The sequence below is a fragment of the Sus scrofa genome, chromosome 15, assembly GCF_000003025.6.
Source record: "Sus scrofa isolate TJ Tabasco breed Duroc chromosome 15, Sscrofa11.1, whole genome shotgun sequence".
Classification (NCBI taxonomy): domain Eukaryota; kingdom Metazoa; phylum Chordata; class Mammalia; order Artiodactyla; family Suidae; genus Sus; species Sus scrofa.
Genome location: NC_010457.5, coordinates 126264688 through 126284469, shown reverse-complemented (window position 1 = coordinate 126284469; position 19782 = coordinate 126264688). Strand labels below are relative to the sequence as shown.

The window sequence follows — 19782 nt, the reverse complement described above, 5'->3', positions numbered from 1 at the left end:
TAGTTCCAATGAAAAGAATCATTATATTTTTTAATATATAAATTTTAAAGTCATAGTTCTTTGAACCTTCGTTAAAGATAGGTACATACCGTAGTGGTGTGGTATTTCAGTGATTTATTTGGTAAAAGTTTTAGCTCTTATAGATCTTCAGAATTTTTCTTTTCTTCCAGGTTAGCAGTCTTTTACATAACCATAGTCTGCATGGATTGCTAGTCAGAAGTAGTAAATGCGTCTTATTCCATAAATAATATTGTTTATGTATATTCACATGTATATTCTTAAAGCTATTGTATTTTACATTACCATTGGTGATAGCTACCTTAAGGGAAATTACAGTTGAGTTTAACCCAAGGTCTCAAGTGCTCTTTCAGAGTCTGTTATTTGAAGTTGATGTATAAAAAGTATAAAAATACATTTTTGGATTGTTTTGTTTTCATTGCAAAATTTTAAGTGAAGGTGCAGGATATTTGATAAACATATAAACCTACTCTAGCTATAGTCCCATCAGTAAAGTCAGTTTCTTTTTAGTGCATGTGTTAAGTGTGCCTTCATCGTTGTTCACGAGAGAAAAAGTTATGCCATACCACAATTCTATACATAATTTGCATTTTAAGTGGACCTTTTTTGTAAGATTTCAGGAGAAATTTGTTCTTTTTTAATATGGGAAAAGAGAAACTTTCTGTATTTTGCAGATTGATGATGGAGGAAATAGTTTTTACAGTGTGTAAATTTTCTGCGGTGAACAAAATATATGTCATTTCACATCTTTTTGATCTTGGTACCCAAAGTAACAGCAAAGGCTGCAGAGCTTTCTTAAGGAAGGAGGCTGTAATTGTGAAACCTCTGGAAACTATGTGGACTTGGACCAAAGGATGCTGCCCCAAGAAGTTCCTGCTCTTCTTTCCTTGCTGTTGCCTGTGTCTCCCTCTGAGCTTTTCTTCCTCTGTGTAGGACTAGTTGCTGTCAGGTGAACATTTGTCTTTATCTTTGAAAAGACATGCCTTACCATCTGTACCATCCAGTGTTTGTCCACATGGGCTTGAAAAACTTGATTCGGTTGGAAGGAATAATGGTTGAATGGAAATACTGGCCTCTGATTTGCCTTTCTTGGCTTAGCCTTCACAGTTTAGGAGACATTTTGAAAATAATTTTTTAAGAGTGCCATCTGAAAGTGGCCTTCATTGTGTTAAGTGTGTCTTCATCATTGTTCACAAGAGTAAAACTTATACCATACTGCAATTCTATACATAATTTGCATTTTAAGTGGGCCTTTTTGTTAGATTTCAAGAGAAATTGGCTCAGTTATTGCTTTGTAGAAGCATGCTAAATCATGGTAATGAATTTCTGGTTGTCATATCCACTCCTTAATTCTAGATGAGCTTCACAGAGCACTACCTACTTGTGTGATGTGGACAGTTAATGATGTAGATAGAAGTTACTGTTAGATGGAACCAACAAAATGACTGACATTAGAAAGAGATGAATTTCTTTTTTTGGCTGCACCTGCAGAATGTGGAAGTTCCTGGGCCAGAGATTGAACCCTGCCGCAGCAGTGACCCAATCCACTGCAGTGACAATGCTGGATCCTTAACCCACTCTGCCACAACAGAACTCTGAAAAAGATGAATTTTAAGATCATTTATCCTGTACTTAAATACTTAGGAGCAGGGAGTTCCCGTTGCGGTTCAGTGGGTTAAGAGTCCCACTGGTTTCCATGAGGATGCGGGTTTGATCCCTGGCCTCATTCATTCAGTAGGTTAAAAATCTGGTGAGCCACGGTATAGGTTGCAAATGAGGCTCAGATCTGGTGTTGCTGTGGCTGTGGCATAAGCTGGCAGCTGCAGCTCCGATTTGACCCTGAGCCTGGGAACTTCCATATGCTGCAAGTGCGGCCTTAAAAAGCAAAAAAAAAAAAAAAAAAAAAAAAAAAAACAAAACCCAAAAAACCAAAACAAACAAACAAAAAAAACCTTAGGAGCACAAGAATTTAATGACAGATGGGTACAGTTAATGTTTTTCTTACCTGCAGTGATATTTGCTAGATTTGGGGGAACAACTTTGATTTTCATAATAGGTTTCTCTAAGGAAAAGTAATTACTGCCTAGAACTACCTGGACTCTACATACAGGAAGACTGAATAATAGTTTTGCAAATTACACAGAGTGGCAAAGTAACTATAAATTTATTTTTCATATTCTAGTATTTTCTTATAAAGATGTTGTGGAGTAAGATAACATTCGTTAAAGTGTTACTTTCACTTAGTCTGATCTTTTTCAGTTTAATGGCTTTAGGATAGCCAACTGTGTTGTAGCTGTTAGTACCTTTCAGGCTTTTAAGAAGTTAAAAATAAGAGGATAAAGTAGTTCTCTATAAAGTGTATATTTTGCATTATCTCCCTAGAAAGTAGTTCTGAGGAGTCAAGAAAATTATTAGTACCAAAGTTACTGAATTTGAAACAATTTTAGTAGAACATAGTATGAGAAATTGGCCTTTTAAATAATCCACCACTCAAAAGGTCACTCCATTCATTCAAAACAAAATTTCATTTGTATATCATTCATTCATTAAATGTAGCTAAGTAATAACAGCATTTCTCTATTTCAACAAAGTTATATAATTAAGACTAGAAAAAGTAGTATGTTTTTCTTTTGTGTTATAAATTAGGAGACGTTAGAGATTTTTTTGCTGACGTTTTTATTATATGGGTGTTTAACAGTTTTGCTGGATTTTTATAATGGTTATTGGATGATTTGTAGTTTTAAATAATGAAAGTTTGAAAGTACTTTATTGTGAAGTCAGCAGGAAAGTAAAGGTGCTGCTAGTAGGAAATCACTGAGATAAAGCAGGAATTACAGCTAGTGTCCGTGTATTGTGAAAAACTATACAGTCGTATCCTGTCAAGCTAAATTCATTTTAGTAGCTTTTCTAATTATAAAAGTGATGCATATTTATGATTAATGAATACCCAAACTTATAAATGAGGAAATAAAAATCACCTGTAACCCTACCACTTGGAAATAAGCAGTATTAACATTTCGATATGTTTTCTTTTAGTTTTTTACACATATAGTAAAATTGAGGTATGATCTTTTTATTTGCTGTCTTTTAAAAAATATGGTATCTTATTGTATATATATTTCCATATTAAATATATCAAAAACATTGTATTTAATGACTGTAATACTCTGCAGTACCTCAGTTGACTCACATTTCCCTACTGCCAGGGATTTTGATGGATTCTAGTGAATCTATATTTTACATATTGTAAAGAATGTAACTGTGACTACTTAGGCACATAAATATTTGAGCCCATCCATAATTATGGAATTACTGGGCTTAATGTAATTAATATATATTACCAAATTGCCCACCAGAAAGGTAGGAATAATAATAGTAACACTTAATGCTTATCATGTGACATACACTGTTCTTTCTGCTTTGCATGTGTAAACATTTAATTTGCATAACTCTGTAGAATACTACTATTTATCATCTGCTTTACAAAAGAAGCCTTGAGAGGTTAAGTAATTTGCTTAAGGTCACTTTACTTGTAAGTGGCAGAACTAGGGTTCTTTCTAACCCAGGCATTCTGGCTCTAAAGTGAATGCTGTACGAATTAATTAACACCTTTCAAGCTTGTATCAGTTTTACTTCTACCATGTAGCGGTGTCTTAGCTTACATATTATATCTTTAATTTCGTAGGTGCAAAAATAGTACTGTAATGCTTTAATTTGCAATTCTTTGCCTACTTGTAAAAATAAAACTATGGGTAGTCTGTAGGGAATTTTCATTTAGTTTTATATTACTTAACATATATTTTAGAAGTATGACTAAGAAGTAAAGAGACTGAGAGCATGATAGCTAGGAGTGTGGACTCTGGACTGCCAGAGTTTGAATGTCAGCTCCATCTCTTTCTAGTTGTGTTGTCCTTAGTAAGTTACTTAATTACTTCTAGCCTCAGTTTTCACCTCTGTAAATTGAAAATGTAGGATCTACCTTATAGGGTTGTTAAGAGATAAAAAAAAAGGCATTAGAACAGTATCTTGCACAGTTAACTATTATACCAACATTTAGCCATGATTATGCCACAATTTTAATGTTAAAATTAAATTTATTTATTTGTTTGGTATTTTTAGGGCCGCACCTGCGGCATGCAGAGATTCCCAGGCTAGAGGTCTAATCGGAACTATAGCCGCTGGCCTATGGCACAGTCACAGCATGCCAGATCTGAGCTGCCTCTGCAACCTACAGCACAGCTCGTGGCAACACCAGATCCCTAACCCACTGAGCAAGTCTAGGGATCGAACCTACGTCCTCAGTCCTCATGGATGCTAGTCAGATTTGTTTCCACTGAGCTGTGACGGGAACTCCTTGAATTGCATTTTTGCAAGTAGTTTTATTGATACTACACACTTATTTTCGTGGTGCTGTCATTTTTTGGTGCTTACATTTTTGGAAAAGCTTATTACATGTTTTGAAAAGCTTACGGAGTCAATTTGTGAACCATACTAAGAAATCAGTCTCAAAGAATATAGGTTTGGCACCACTGGGGCCCTTCAAAAGAATGCCACTGGGGATGGAGGTATAATCCAAAAAGAAGTTCCAGTAATGCATCTCACATAATCATCAGAGTAAAGTTACTTTTCTGGGGTAACTTTATTGAAAGAATAAGCACTCATTTGGTGTATACATTCTAATATTACATTGTTTATCCAAAAATACATTGTTTTCCTTATTTCTTGTCTTCTCTTTCATCTACCCCCTTTTTTTTGTTTTGCTCATGAGCTAGGTTGTGGTCCCTGCCCAAATCTTGTACCAGACTCCCTTTTGAACCACAAAGTACTTAGGTTTGCATAGTGTTAGGCACAGTGTGGGTGGTTCGTGAGTGATTGATTAAATGAGAAACTAGTCCTTTAAGCCAAACCATAGTAATTGATTACTTAGGTACATCTATGCAAGTACTCAGAAATGTTTGAACTCTTCAAATTTTAAGTGCAGTCGTCAATTATAGGTCATGAATGATCTTGTGGCAGTTTCCTTAAAATTAGCCTAGTCTCCTGAAACAGTGACTTGAAAGTAAAGATAATATGCATTGGCAGTAATCTTTTATTGCATGTCAGAAGACTTAATCTCTGGTCTGGCCTTTTGTTCACTAGCTGTATTCTACATTACTCTCCCTCCACTGCGACTCCTTCCTCCCAGACTGTGAACTACACGTGGTGGTCCCCATTGCAGATTGACCACCTGTATCATAGCCTGTTCTGAGAATTCTTTCTTTTCTTCTAAAATTTGGCTTTGCCCTGAGGATACAGGCTTATCCTCTGAATTGAGGTATCTATTTCCCTTATAATCCTTGAATCTTTGGGCTCAGATGCTGATAATTGCCACATCCATCATCCTCTTTTGTAGCTTGGACCTTTGTGAGCGGTACTTGTGAGCTGCTGCTTGTAGTAGCAAGTGGTTAGGTTGTGATCACCTCCTAACTTCTTACACATGCCCCCTCAGTCATTCAAGACTTTAATACCTCCTTCACAGATGTTTCTCTAGTTTAAATCATTACTTTATTCAGTGCATGTGGGCAGGGTCATTCATTTATTTTAAAATATACTTATTGTGTGTTCCTACTAGGGGTCTGATACTGAATATACAATGATAATCAAACAGATCTGGCCTCTTCTATAATATGGTGATCTTCACTCTGTTTAGGAGCTTGTCATCCTGCTACTTTAGCAACTTAGATTTCACGAGTTCCCATGTGGCTCAGTGGATTAAGAATCTGACTAGTATCCGTGAGGATGCAGGTTTGATTTCTGGTCTCACTCAGTGGGTTAAGGATCTGGTGTAGGTCACAGATGTCGCTCAGATCTGGTGTTGCTGTGCCTGTAGCATAGGCCAGCAGCTACAGTTCCAATTTGACCCCTAGCCTGGGATCTTTCATATGCAGCCCTAAAAAGAAAAAAGAAAAGAAACCTTAAATTTCAATATTCCATTTTGTCCTAGCTCCTTCATTTATTAGTTATAGGACCTAAATTACTTCTGCTGTTTCCTCTTTTGTAAAAAGGAGAAAACAATAGTGCCTACCTCCTAAGGTGGTTACAAGGATAGAGTTAATACATGTAAATAAGCTCTTAGAATAGCATCTAGCACATAGTAAGCACTATAAATAAGTGCAAGCTGTTATTAATTGTGCTGTCCTACTTGTTGCTTGTTTCCTTCTCACATTAATATGCTCTTGGGTCTTAAGAAGACCCTTTCATTTTTGCTAGCTGTAGTTATTGTTACTAGTTGACCCTTCTTTCTTTCCTACTACCTCCCCAGAGCTATGCCAGAAATATCAGCAAAAACCGTCTTGAACTATTCCACTCATCTGCCTTTAGACTTACTCCTGGAGAAGATTGGAAGACTCTCTAACCTAGCTGGATACTCAGTGCCTCTGGGCAATTTTTGTGTGTCCCTAGCAGGCTCCCTCTCCCATTCCTGAATGAGCTTTTTCAAACTTTAATCACTGTCCTTAAGCTCTTTATTGAGAATTCTTTTATCTCTCTAAATTTAACTACTAATGTTATCTTGTGTAAGTTTCTTCAGCTTTCTTCCCTTTCAGTCATATTCTTTAATCTGTATATTTACTTATTCTCAGCTCCTTCCCTTGGGTCTCAGAGAAGGATGATATTCCTTTTTCTGTGTTCCCTGCCATGGTAACTACCAAGCCATCTCCCTTCATAGCCAGAATCTTCAAATAATAGTATCTCTTTTATTAGAACATCACTTTCTTCAGAGGAGGCAGCAGATGTTTTTGTATTATCTTTGTCAGTGTGGTGCTGTGGTATGCTGCATGTTGAATGAATGAACTGACAGATTCTTTAGTTTGCTTCTCTCTCTCTTTTTTTTTTTTGGTCTTTTTAGGACCACACTTGCAGCATATGAAGTTGCCAGACTAGGGGAGGAATAGCTGTAGCTGACAGCCTATACTACAGCCACAGCAACACCAGTTCTAAGCCACATATGTGACCTACACCACAGCTCATGGCAACGCCGGATCCTTAATCCACTGTGCGAGGCCAAGGATCAAACCTGTGTCTTCATGGATGCGAGTCAGGTTCATTTCTCCTGAGCCAGGAGGGGAGCTTCTGTTTCTCATCTTTAAAATAGAAACTGTAGTGGTCTTTCTCACAGGTTAATTGTGAGGATTAAAAGAAATTATGTCTGAAAGAGCTTGTTAATAAACAATGGCATCACTGAGACAGTTAAAATAATTTTCTAATCATAAAGTTAGTATTTTCAACTAAAAGTAATAATGTTTCATGTAGGACAGTTAGTTTCAATCTCTTATAGGATCTCCAGGACCCAGAAGGCCTAGGAAGAGTAGAGTAGGTATCTTCAAAAATCTCCCTGCATTTAGAACAGTTTGTTCTTTGCTCTTTGTATAGAAGATTTCATTTTAAAAAGTTCTCTAACCATTACTTTCAAAGACTGTGAGTCTGTTTCTGTTCTGCGAATGAATTCATTTGTATCCTTTTTATAGATTCCATAGGTAAGTGATAGTATATGATTGTCTCTCACTGTCTAACTTCACTTGGTATGATAATTTCCAGATCCATCTGTGTTGTTGCACATGGCATTATTTTGTTCTTCTTTGTGACTGAATAATAATCCATCTTTATCCGTTACCCGGTTGATGGACATTTAGCTTGCTTCCATGTTTTGGCTAATGTATATGGTGCTGCAATGAACATTGGAGTGCATGTATCTTTTCGAGTCATGATTTTCTCTGGATAAATGCCCAGGAGTGGGATTTCTGGATCATATGGTAATTCTATTGTTAGTTTTTTGAGGAACCTCCATACTATTTTCCATAGTAGTTGTACCAATTTACATTCCCACCAACAGTGTAAGAGGGTTCCCTTTTCTCCACACCCTCTCCGGCATTTATTGTTTGTGGACATTTTGATAATGGCCATTCTGGTTGGTGTAAGGTGGTACTTCGTAGTAGTTTTGTAAAATTGCTGTCATTAATCCAGACTTTTAAAAGTTGCAGAGTCCTACTTTCCCAACTTGATACGGTTAATACGAAATTGAGAACTGATCCTGTAGGTGCTTTCACCCCTATTCCAAGTTTTTACTGCTAAAAAACATTCCTTCTTTGTTTTCTTTTAAGTCACTTTTAAAGTTGAAAGTATAATTAAAATTTCTTAATTTTATTTCCATTTATTTAATAATCATTGAGAAAGGAATGGGCCGGAATTTGCTCTTCCAATTAGAAAAGTTACAACCAAGTTAATGAATAAAGACTTCAAAGAGATCTCTTTTACCTACTTTAGGAAAATGCAAGATTCCTTGGAGATGCTTTTCTATAAAAGCAAGCTAAGAGGAATGCTTTAACATGCTGATTTTTAACATACTGATTTTAGGTCATTCTTATCTAAAGCAGCTCTTAACTGAGCGACACTTAGCCTCTTCTGTTTGCCCTATCCTCTTGAAAGTAATCATGAAAAATTCTCCCCTTCCTTTTATTAATAGTATAAGTTGCTTTATCAGATTAGTAACTACTATTTATTGAATATCTACATTGTGTTAGGCTCTGTTTTATGCTCTTTGAATCATAATTATCTCAAATCCTCACAACAGTCTCTAGATGTTTTTATCTCTGTATTAAATCTATCCTGGGGCTCAGAGAGATAGTAAAGTTCATATATTACATATATACCTAGGAAAGGGCAGAGCTGGAATTCAGATCCCAGGTATATTTGTCGCAGAAATTCATGTTCTCCCCATTACACCACAGTGCCTTAATTATATTCTGTTAAGATTTTGCTAGATTCTGCAATATTTACTTTCATAAAAGGGATATAGCAGAAAATTAATTCTAAACTTGATGTTTAAATTATTACCCAGGAGTGGAGCCAGGGTCCCTGAAGCTTATACAGTGTGCAGTACTCTCTGTATGAAGTGGGTTCAAAATAATTTTCCAGGCCTTGGAAGGAGCTTTTGCAAGCTCAAGCCTCACTAGGTTCAACATCTATGCACATCTCATAAGATAATACAAGATATAAAAACTTTGGGAGTTCCCGTCGTGGCGCAGTGGTTAACGAATCCGAATAGGAACCATGAGGTTGCGGGTTCAGTCCCTGCCTTTGTTAACGATCCAGCGTTGCCCTGAGCTGTGGAGTAGGTTGCAGACGCGGCTTGGATCCTGCGTTGCTGTGGCTCTGGCATAGGCTGGCGGCTACAGCTCCGATTCGACCCCTAGCCTGGGAACCTCCATATGCCACGGGAGCGGCCCAAGAAATGGCAAAAAGACAAAAAAAAAAAAAGATATAAAAACTTTGAATGAGTCAAAGTAAAATTTAAGTATATAAATTGCTTAATGGGGTCCTAGTGTATATTGACTTGAATAAAGCAATCAAAGTCATAACCTGTAATAAAAACATTATTTTTGAGTTAACACTTTTTTATGTTAAAATCTGATAGTATATGTTTTTAAAATTTTTTTCAGTTATTAGAAATTTGTGGAATCTAAAAAAGAACACAATGAACTTTGCACAACAGAAGACTTTGAAAAACTTATGGTTTCCAAATGAGACAAGTTGGGGGGGTGGGGGGATGCACTGAAGATTTGGGATGGAAATGCTGTAAAATTTGGTTGTGATAATCGTTGTACAACCATAAATGTAATAAAATTCATTGAGTAATGCAAAAAATAAAATAAGGTAAAATAAATTTATCTTAAATATATATTTAGAAAAAAGTGATTCCTTGAACTTAATATGTTTAAATAATTTAATCTTTAATTTTTTGTGTCTTTCAGAATATACCAAGAAGTAGTAGGTTAAACAGTGAAATGAATTTTGAAGTAACAGATCAGATACTTTAAAGTAATTCACTTTTCCTCATGGTATATGCAAATAAGACATGAAAGAAGTATATTATTTTGGTGAAAGTTAGCATTAGCCAAATAAACAAGTAATTTATTCGCTCCCGTTTGTTTTTAAATTTTAATTTTTAAAAACTACAAAGGACTTTAGAATTTGTTCTAATCTTATTTCATAGATGGGGGCACAAAGAACTGGAGAGGGTGATTTGCCCAAAGGATATTCATGACTTGAATTTATGGCAGAACCATGACCAGAAGGCTTATTTCTGTTAAAAGCTCTTTTCTCTAAACCAAACTGAAATAAGCATGTAGCCTTAATAATTCAGTGTTAATATTAGCCTATTCATTTGTAGAGTGAGTCCCTTGTATCACTCAGGTGATTTGAATTGACCTGGTACTTAGCTCATGTGGATTTCTTCCTTGCTCTAACCAGCTGAGTGATCTTGGATAAGCTGCTTAGCTTCAGTTTCTTCAAAATGAAGAGGGTTTAATTTGAGGTTTTCTTCTGCTCATTTAAGCTCTGAAAATTTCAGCCGAGGAACTGAATGCTGGTGTGTTCTTCTGTCCCCTAAAACGTTTTGTGTAGTGTTGCAAATGGTCACCTATTTTTTTCAGCCTTAGAATTTCTTTAGAATAAAAATGGTATAGTTCAGTGGTGGTGGCTAAATCCTAATATGAAGCAGTGGGAAAGTTAGCTATAGTCTTACATACTTTCTCTACATGTAAGTTGGTAGTTTTAGAGGAATTTTGAGATTTGATACCAGATTTTTATAATAATTTTATGTGATAAGCCCTTTGCTGCCATATCCCATTTGATTAATAGGTTTATTCAAAGATACACCTAATTGTGGCAATTGATACTGTTTCACATGGTTTTTTTGCTTTTCCTTTGGATTGTGTGTAGCTGATTCTGATGTAAACTAATTTATACAGCTTTACACACTTGCATAGTGTTAGGAAAACTGGGAGTACCCATTTAAAAGAAAAAACAAAACCTTAGCTACCTCAGCTAAAAAGAAGAAAGTAGAAGATTGTAGGGTAGAAATAAGGAACTCAAACACATGCTTAGATATGAAGTGTTTTTTGTCTGTAGCATACTGCTACTTTGAGATACCAAATATATGATTCTTTTTTATTATTTTTGTTTTCCAGATGCATGTTTAAAGAGCTATTTTATACACGTGACCCTTTATTATAATGTTTGTGATTTAATGGTACATTGGGAAATACAAAATGTTCTTATTTTAAAGTGTTGATCTTATAGATATAAAAATTTTCTTAATAGGGAGGGTCTCTATGAATTTGAAGGGTTCTAGTCAAGATGAATATTCTCTGTGTAGAAGGTGTTTCTGGGTGCCCAGTAGCATCTCTTTATCAGTGAAAACAGCAGCAGTAGGACAGTGGCAAACTTCTTGACTCAGTGAGAATACTTAAAACTGCATTTTTTTAAATTGTCATCATCAGACTATAAAATGTTACATATACATTCTTTTCACATATGCAGAAATCACTCAGATGTAGTTGAAAGAATACTGTTAGGACTCTAAGTGATTTAACTGGACTTTAATAGGCTAATCTGAAAGGTTGACCATATGTCTTTGAGAGAAATTGTTCTACATTTTCAGATTGATTTTTGAACAGCCTACTCATGTTGAGAACTGAAATGTGGATTATAGTAATTGCACCTTCTATTGATGATTTGACTTTCTCATTATAAATGTTACTGTGTTCTGTAATTTAGTGATATTGGAGGCCAGTCGAATGTAGGTCAGACTTAAGTTTGTGATTTCATGGCACTGTCCCAGGTTACTGTGCTTTTCTAGTTGGTAATCTTTTTCTTTCCTTTCTAAAAGTCAGTCATTACTTTTGGAAGCACAGTTCCATTCCCATGTGATCTCCACTTTTAATCAAAGGGAAACCAGTTAACCAACATCAGTGTTTTAACTTTACATTCAGACTTAAATTGTTAGGTAAGACTGTATGTCTGCTTTATGTAGCAAAGAAAGAAACTTATTGAGCAAGTATTGTGTGTCAGATGCTTTCACAAACTTTATTTCCACATAATACATCATCTTCCATTTCTCCTCTTATAAGCAGATGAAGAAATTGAAGTTGGAAGTTAAATAACTTGTCCAAAGTCTTAATGTGTCCCACTGGGCTGTTTTCCTCAAAGCTTGGATCTTTGGGTATATTTTTGATGGTTGAGGATGGTTAAAGATTAACTGATGGATAAATGGGGTTACTGCAGATGTTGTAAGTCATTGCATATCCATTGGTATCAAGTAAGATTGATCATCATTATCACCTGTAACCGGATTGCATTCAAATCATCTAAGCATCATGCCACATGTTGTGAAGGATAACAAAGTAAGAGAGACTTTAAATTAGTCTGAGGTGCTTATAATCTGGGAGGGAGCTTCCTAATATAATTTATGGTTTAGTTATATTTGTCTAGAGTATTGCCGTTCCTCAGATACTTGTACCAAAGCAACTTTTTTGAGGCTGAAGCTCAAAATTAAGATCAAGCATTTTTCCTTGTTTGTTTATTTTTTTTTAGCTGTGTCATTCTGAATTGCCTGGAATTTCAAATTCTCACCCTTTTCCCCCACCCACCCTGTTCTAAATTTCTTATAGAAAATTATTCACAGGGGACTAAAGACTTCTTGTCCTTTGTATGTAGTCGATGTGAAGAATACAGTTCTCTTCATTTTAGTTTTAATTAGCTCATGCTGTAGTTCTCCAACTCTTAGTAACTACAGAGCTTTCAAGATGTGTAAGTATATAATAGACTGACATCCTTTTAAATGGGGCATTTGGAAGGCTTTGTTTTTATGTCTTTTAAAGTAATGTAGATGAAAGAACAGAGATGTTTTTAAAAGAAAATAAGGATTGTTAGTGTTATTTTTGTTATTGATACTTATTAATGAGGAAATTATAATCCTGGAATGGGGCTAGGTAAAGGGGGGTTAAGGTCACTTCTAAAAAATAAAGTCCTGGAGAGTTCCCATTGTGGCACAGCAGAAGTGAATCTGACTGGGAATCATGAGGTTGCGGGTTCAATCCCCGGCCTCGCTCAGTGGGTTAAGGATCTGGCTTGGGGTAAGCTGTGGTGTAGGTCACAGGTGCGGCTTGGATCTGGTGTGGCTGTGGCTGTGGCTGTGACATAGGTTGGCAGCTATAGCCTGGGAACCTCCATATGCTGTGGGTGTGTCTCTAAAAAGCAAAAAATAAAAAATAAAGTCCTGATTTGGTTTCTAAAACGTCTCACTAAGCCATGGGCATTTAAGAATATTGTTTTAACCTTCCTTTAAAAAAGAGCTTTTGACTCTTTTCTTGCTAGACTGAATTTACTTTGCTGAACACTTTGTAACTTGAGCAGATTGGGGAATGATGCAGTATAAATCTAATAATTAGCAACCATTAAATGTATACATATATGTGTGTGATTTTTATCACTTTACTGTTTTGATGAAGCATTGTTACCGAATCCTTTCCTGAGTTGTTTGCAGTTATTGCAACCTAAGTTAGTTTCTTTAATGGGATTAAAATCCTGCTCAAATAATTTGGAATACAACTTTAAAAGAATTGTATTACTCTTTTAAAAACATGCATAGTATTAGGTAGGGCATTTAAATGACTCTGAGTAGAAGTATAATAGATTGATGTTTTTATGCTTAACATATTGATGACATTAGTTTATCATTTAGTCCTTTTAACTTCCATTGACAGTTAACGTGTTCTCTATCAAGGATGGGTGAGAAATTAAAGTTCATCAGTAACATAATTACTTTGCTACTGTTGTTTACTGATTCTGTTGATGCCAAGACCAAAGCATGTTATGTAGGAATCTGCCCTTGAAGTGTGGTTTCCTTGGGTGTATTGCTTTTGGACTTGTTTGACTTAGGGAAAGATTGTAGTTCATGGCTCTTCTCCTGAAGAGCCTTTTCTATCTCATTTTCTTCCTAGTTAACATATATTAATAAGTTAATGATAAAGCAGTCTTCTGAAGCATTTAGTTAGGTGAATGGGAAAATCTGAAAATACTACTTGGTAAATGAAATTTGAGTCTTCTGCTTATGTTATATACTTTATTTTTATTTGAAAAAGATATTCATTATTTTAAAGTTACATTGTTATATAAGCACATTAAAATATGTTTCTTATTATTGTGCCTGGAAATTCAAATGTTCCTGTTTTCAAAATTCCGTGGGTGTGACATAGGTAAAACAACATTTTTTTATGGCCCTCTAAGTGAGGTTGAAGAAAAATTCACAGTCCCTTTAAGTATCTCATGGTCTAGTGGAAGAAAAAGATTCACAAACACGTAATTATGGAGCAGTATGATAGTGTAGTGATGGATATAACCTGAGTATTCTGAAAGAGCTGAGGAGGCATCATTAGCTTTGCTTGAGGAGATCAGGGAAGGATTTTTGCTTTGGATGCTGTGACACTTGAGCTGTATTCAGAAGCTATGTAATGAATCAAATAAGGAAGAGGCAGAAGAGGGAGGTACAAAAAAGATAGGCGAGGGTGTTGTGTGGAGGGGAGGCATGACAGTGTGCAGGAATAACCATTGGTTTAATGTTGCCAGGGAGTGAATTTAAGATGAATAGTGGTAAGTGAAAGATGAAGTCAGAGAAGTAGGCATAGGCTAGATCATGAAATTATGTTCCCTTTTATAGCACCCTCTGCCTCTTTGTTAATGAGAGCTAGGTTTTGAACAGGGGCATGATGCTTACATGTTTTTTTTAGTGATGATTTTGAGGAAGATAGTCTCCAAGAGGTTATTAGAGTTCATGGTGGCTGGAAGGCCGTTGCAGAGATCTAATTGACAGTTTAGAGCAACCGTGTTGGAAGAGTGAGAACATACTTGAGAAATATCTTTGGCTGGATGTCGGTAGCACTTGATGATTGGATGAGAAGGGGGTGAGAGAGAGGTTAGAAGAAAAGTTAAGGCTTATGCTTCTACCTTGTATAACTAAGTGGTTTGTGCTGCCACTACTGAATTAAACAATACAGAAAAAAGATTTGGGTGGGTTTAGAGAGTGAGTTTACTAGAAATTTTGGACATTATAAATTTGATCTGTGTCTGCACTACTTGATTGGGCATGTCCAGGAGGTAGTTGAATACAATAGTTTAGGCTTTGGAGGAACTTCTGGACTGGCAATATAGATTTGGGAGCAATTAATGTGTAGGCCAGTAATTTATCTTCTTTGGAATGTGGACCAGACTTCTTGGGAAATTTGATAAGAACTAGTCACCTACCACCCAGAAAAGAAGTGCGCACATTATATTTGCGAAATTTTATATGCAGTTTTAGGAGGCTCCAGAATCCCTTGCCAATCTAGAGCCTTATGAATTTTACAACCCTAGAAGTGTGCATAGTAGTTGTACCTGTGATAATGAATGGGACTGCCTGGGACCCAGTGTAGAGTGAAAAGAACCAAAGACAGAGCTCTGGGGGTTAAAATGATTTAAATGACACTGGAGGAATAGGAGATATGAAGTGTAGAATATTGTTTCTGAAAGAAAGTTATATTTACTGACTTCCATTTGGCATAGTTGTGCTGTTAAGGTACTTGTATTTTAGCTGTCTGTTTGCGAAGCTTGAAAAACTTTTTCCCCTGACATTTGATGCCTGTAGATGAGAGTTCAAGATATTATATCATCATTAATTGACATGTGAGGGATTATACAGTAGTCCTTTGGTATCCATGTGGGATGGGCTAAAGGACCCTGTACAGATACCAAACCTGAGGCCAAACCTGAGGATTCTGTGGGTTTTGTGGATATGGAGGGATGGCCACTGTGCCCTAGGCTGGTTTAAATTCTTCTGACATGTGCTTTTAATCTTCATGATAGTCCTTTGAGATAGATATTATTGTTAAGCCCACTTTACAAGTGAGGGAATAAAAGTTTAGAAGAGTTAAGTATTTTGCCCACGGTTATATGGCTTGTGAATTTAGAAAAGCCATGATGCAAATCCAGGCTTTTGTTGTCAGAACAAATTCTGTGTTCTGTACTAATACACCATACTGCGTTTACCTAGATTATCAGTTACTACACTTAATATTACTTAACATGGTGGACTGGGAGTTGAGTCCAGCAATTTGGACTAGATTTGAGGACCAGAGTTCTGATCCCAATTCCCATTTAATCTCTCTAGGTCTGTTTTCCTCTCCTTTGCTGGGACATTTTTATCCTTGAGCAATCACCAGAAGAAACATTGTTGTCCTTTGTCTTCATTTCTGTCTGTAAAGCACAAATATACTGAGGAAAATACCACATACAGAGTAACCCTTGATTTATATATGTGAGAAATGATTCAGTTATTGTAATGTAAGAGTATTTGTACAATATTTGAAGCCTTTTAGTTTATATTTTTAAAGTATTTTAGTTTCTGATAGCAAATTTTGCAATTCATGTTGAATAGAGACCTTTTTGTATTTTTTCTAGCTTTTGTGGGATCTTATGTTACATAGCCTGACAAGATCATTTAAAGTTTTGCTCAACTATTAGCAGTATGGTTTTCTCTGGAGTTTTTAGTCCACATTAATTTTGCTTTTTCTTTGAAATTGTTTTGAACATTCTGCTTTATACGTTCATTATTTAACATCAGGGATGGTGTCTTAGGCTGTTTTATTATAACCTCTACATATTCTGTCAACAGACTAAAACTTCACTGCACTACATGAACTATTTGAAGCCATCATGATCACATTGATTGTGGTCTTTATTTGTGAAAACTGGTAAATAGCTGTGTCTTATTTATATTTTGTACGGATGGCATCCTGTGTATTAGAATATCTTGTTTTAAAAATAAATAGTAGTTTATGTGTAAGGAAGGGTAAATTCTCTTAAGGCCATTTCAGAGAAGTCTCTAATAGACCTGAATTTAAATAAGGTTTGAGTAACAGAAAAGAAGTTGTTTTCTGAAGAGTTCTTTTTAAAGCTCTCCAGAAGAGATTAGAATAATAAGACTCAATTTGAGTCATCTGCTTAAGAATCCTTTTGATTGGGAGATGAGCTGTTATTTTCTTGCTTAGATGACTGACCTATTTTGCCTACCTGCTTCTTCCTCTTTTCACGTTTATACTCATTGGACGGGACTTGGAGAGAATTTTTTTTTAAACCGCTTTATTAAGGTATGACTGACATAATGAAAACCTGTACATATTTAATGTATGCAACTTGATGAGTTTGGAGGTAAGTATTCACTTGTGAACCCACTGTAATAACCTATGCAGTAAATATATCCGTCACCTCTAAAAGCTTCTTCCCTGTTTGGAGAGGCTTTTCTATTTCAGTTCAGATGAATCTGATGAGTAATTGGTGCTGTTTCCCTGGTTGCGAACACAGAACTTGAAGGTTTTGTATGGCATTAAAAGGGCTGCCTAGTTAGAGATGAGTAGAAAAATCAATCAAGTATAAGTGCTTATTGTATGCTGAATATTATTTTAGTGGCTGAGGTTAATCAGCAGTGAAGAAAATCCCTGCCTTCATGGAGCTGACATTAGACTGGGAGGAGAGAGGTCAGGAAAAGAAATAAAAAATATGAGGTTGGAATTTGAGGGTCACTAGTAGGAGGAGGCAGCTATTTTAAATAGAGTAGGCAGTTAAAGCTTCATTTTAAGGTGATATTTGAGCAGAGTTTTGAGGTTGAAAAGTTGATAGGAGGAACGCGTTCCAGACGGAGGCTTTGTAGTAATCTGAGAGATCATGTTGGTTTGGTCTAGGCTAGTAGCAGTGGAAGAAATGAGGAGTTAGGTTCTAGGTGCGTTTGAAGGTAGAGACAACAGATCTCCTGGTGATTAAAAGTGAGGTGAGCGACTAAAGAGGACGGATGACAAAACTTTTTGGCCTTAGCAACCGAAGGATGGAGTGGGTATCTGCTCAGTTGGAGAAGACTGTAAAAGAAGCCAACTTAGGGGAAAAGATTAGGCTTTCTATTGTAGACTTAATTGAGATGTTTAATAGACTTTGCAGTAGAAATATTCAGTAGGTAGCTGAATATAGGACTTTTGGTACTAAGGGAATAGGGCCAAACAGGATATATAAATTTTGAGGTTAACTTAAAGCCATGAGTTTAGACAAGTTAGCTTCACCTAAAAACTGAGTGTGGATGAATAATTGGAGGTTTTGATAAGTAATAATTTTGATAAGTAAAAATAAGTAAAAATTTTGATAAGTAAAAATTTTGATAAGTAATAATTGGAGGTTTTGATAAGAATCAGTAAGCAGACTGAAAAATAAAAGCAAGGTAATAGGAAGGCCAGTAAGGAATCTGTATCAAGAGTAGGAATGAGGAGTTCCCATTGTGGCCCAGTGGTTAATAAACCCGACTAGTACACATGAGGACACGGGTTCGATCCCTGACCTCACTCAGTGAGTTAAGGATCCGGTGTTGCCGTGAGCTGTGATGAGGTAGCATACACGGCTCGAATCTGGTGTTGCTGTAGCTGGGGTGTTGCCTGGTGGCTGCAGCTCCGATTTGACCCCTGGCTGGCAACGTCTGTATGCTGTGGGTGCCGCCCTAAAAAGACCAAAAAAAAAAAAGTAGGAATGATCAGCTCTTTTAATTGCTACCAGAGAGGTCAAGTAAGATGAGAATTGAGACTTTGTTAGATTTAGCAGTGTGGAAGTCACTGGTGACCTTCTCAAGTAGTTTCCATGAAATGGTTGAGATGAAAGCCTTATTGGAGTAGATTCAAGATACAGTGGGGGAAATGTGACTTGGAGGCAGGGAATATAGAAATCTTCTCCCCAGCCCCGTGATTTCACTGTACATGAAAAAGCAAGAAATTAGGTGGTGCTAGAGAAGTATGTGGGGGTGTGAGTATTCGTATGGTTTTATGATGGGAAACAAGATTTTAATGCAGATGGAAATTACCTAGCAGAGAGGAAAATTTTGATGTTACTGGGAAGGGATATTGCAAAAGCAAGGTCCTTGAATAGCTGAGTACTTGTTAATCTTCATTTTGTGTAGCTATCACTTGGGGTTCTTGTTAAAAGGCAGACTGTGGTTCTGTAGGTCTGGGGTGGGGCCTGAGATTCTGCATATCTAAGAAGTCTCTAGATAATGTCTATGTTTCTGGTCCTTCTGCTCTACTTTGAGTATAAGAACTTGGCACTTCAAGAATACGAACTAGTAGATTATATAGGTATACAATCAGATTAGTGGATATGGCCATGGTTTGTGCAGTATCTCTTTAGGCGATTTCTGTTTTCTTAGTGGATCAGAAAGCATTAGCCTAGAGTGAGGATGGAGGAGATGGTTAAAGTCATCTGAGAAGGTAGAGTCAGACTAGAGAAGTAGGATTGTGTGGTTGTGCAAAGGGACCACTTGTGGTTAGTGGTTATGAATTTAACTGAAATGAATTGAGTATGGTTGTATGTATGTTATTCTTCTTTTACCTTCAGCTTTATGGGTGCATGTGAGGCGTAGGTGGGCAGTTGGAGTTTAGAATGGCAAGTATTTTGGAGGAAGGAAAAACGGCAAGTGATTTATGGCTTTACACAGGGTACTTATAAATGACAGACTGTGGAATCTAAGCTGGGAAAGCAGGAAGATGAGAATGGTTGTATTAGATTTTGTTTGTTTGTTTTGCTTTTTAATTACAGATCTTCCTCTGATCTTGACTTTGCTAAGGAGCTCTGCAGATCTTCAGAAGAGGAAAATAATGTTCATGTCCCCAGTTTATCTTTTCATCAGGCAGCCCTTTCTGTCTCAGTATTTCTCTGAGCTTATATTCTACTAAGTAAACTTAGAGAAAAACTACTTTTGGCTAAAGCAAGCATTCATATCAGGAATTATGATATTATTTAAAGAGGGTTGTGCTGCAGATAAAGGAGGGGAGGTCTTAAAAGGATTTTTTAAAGATTGCTTCTATTAGCTCTAAAAACTATTTT

The 19782-nt window shown here is 36.3% G+C and overlaps 1 protein-coding gene across 2 annotated transcripts in view; it reads left to right on the top strand.

The window, feature by feature from the left end:
• Positions 1–19782, top strand: part of CUL3 (cullin 3) — a 95544-nt gene that overhangs the window by 2679 nt on the left and 73083 nt on the right. The window lies entirely within an intron of this gene.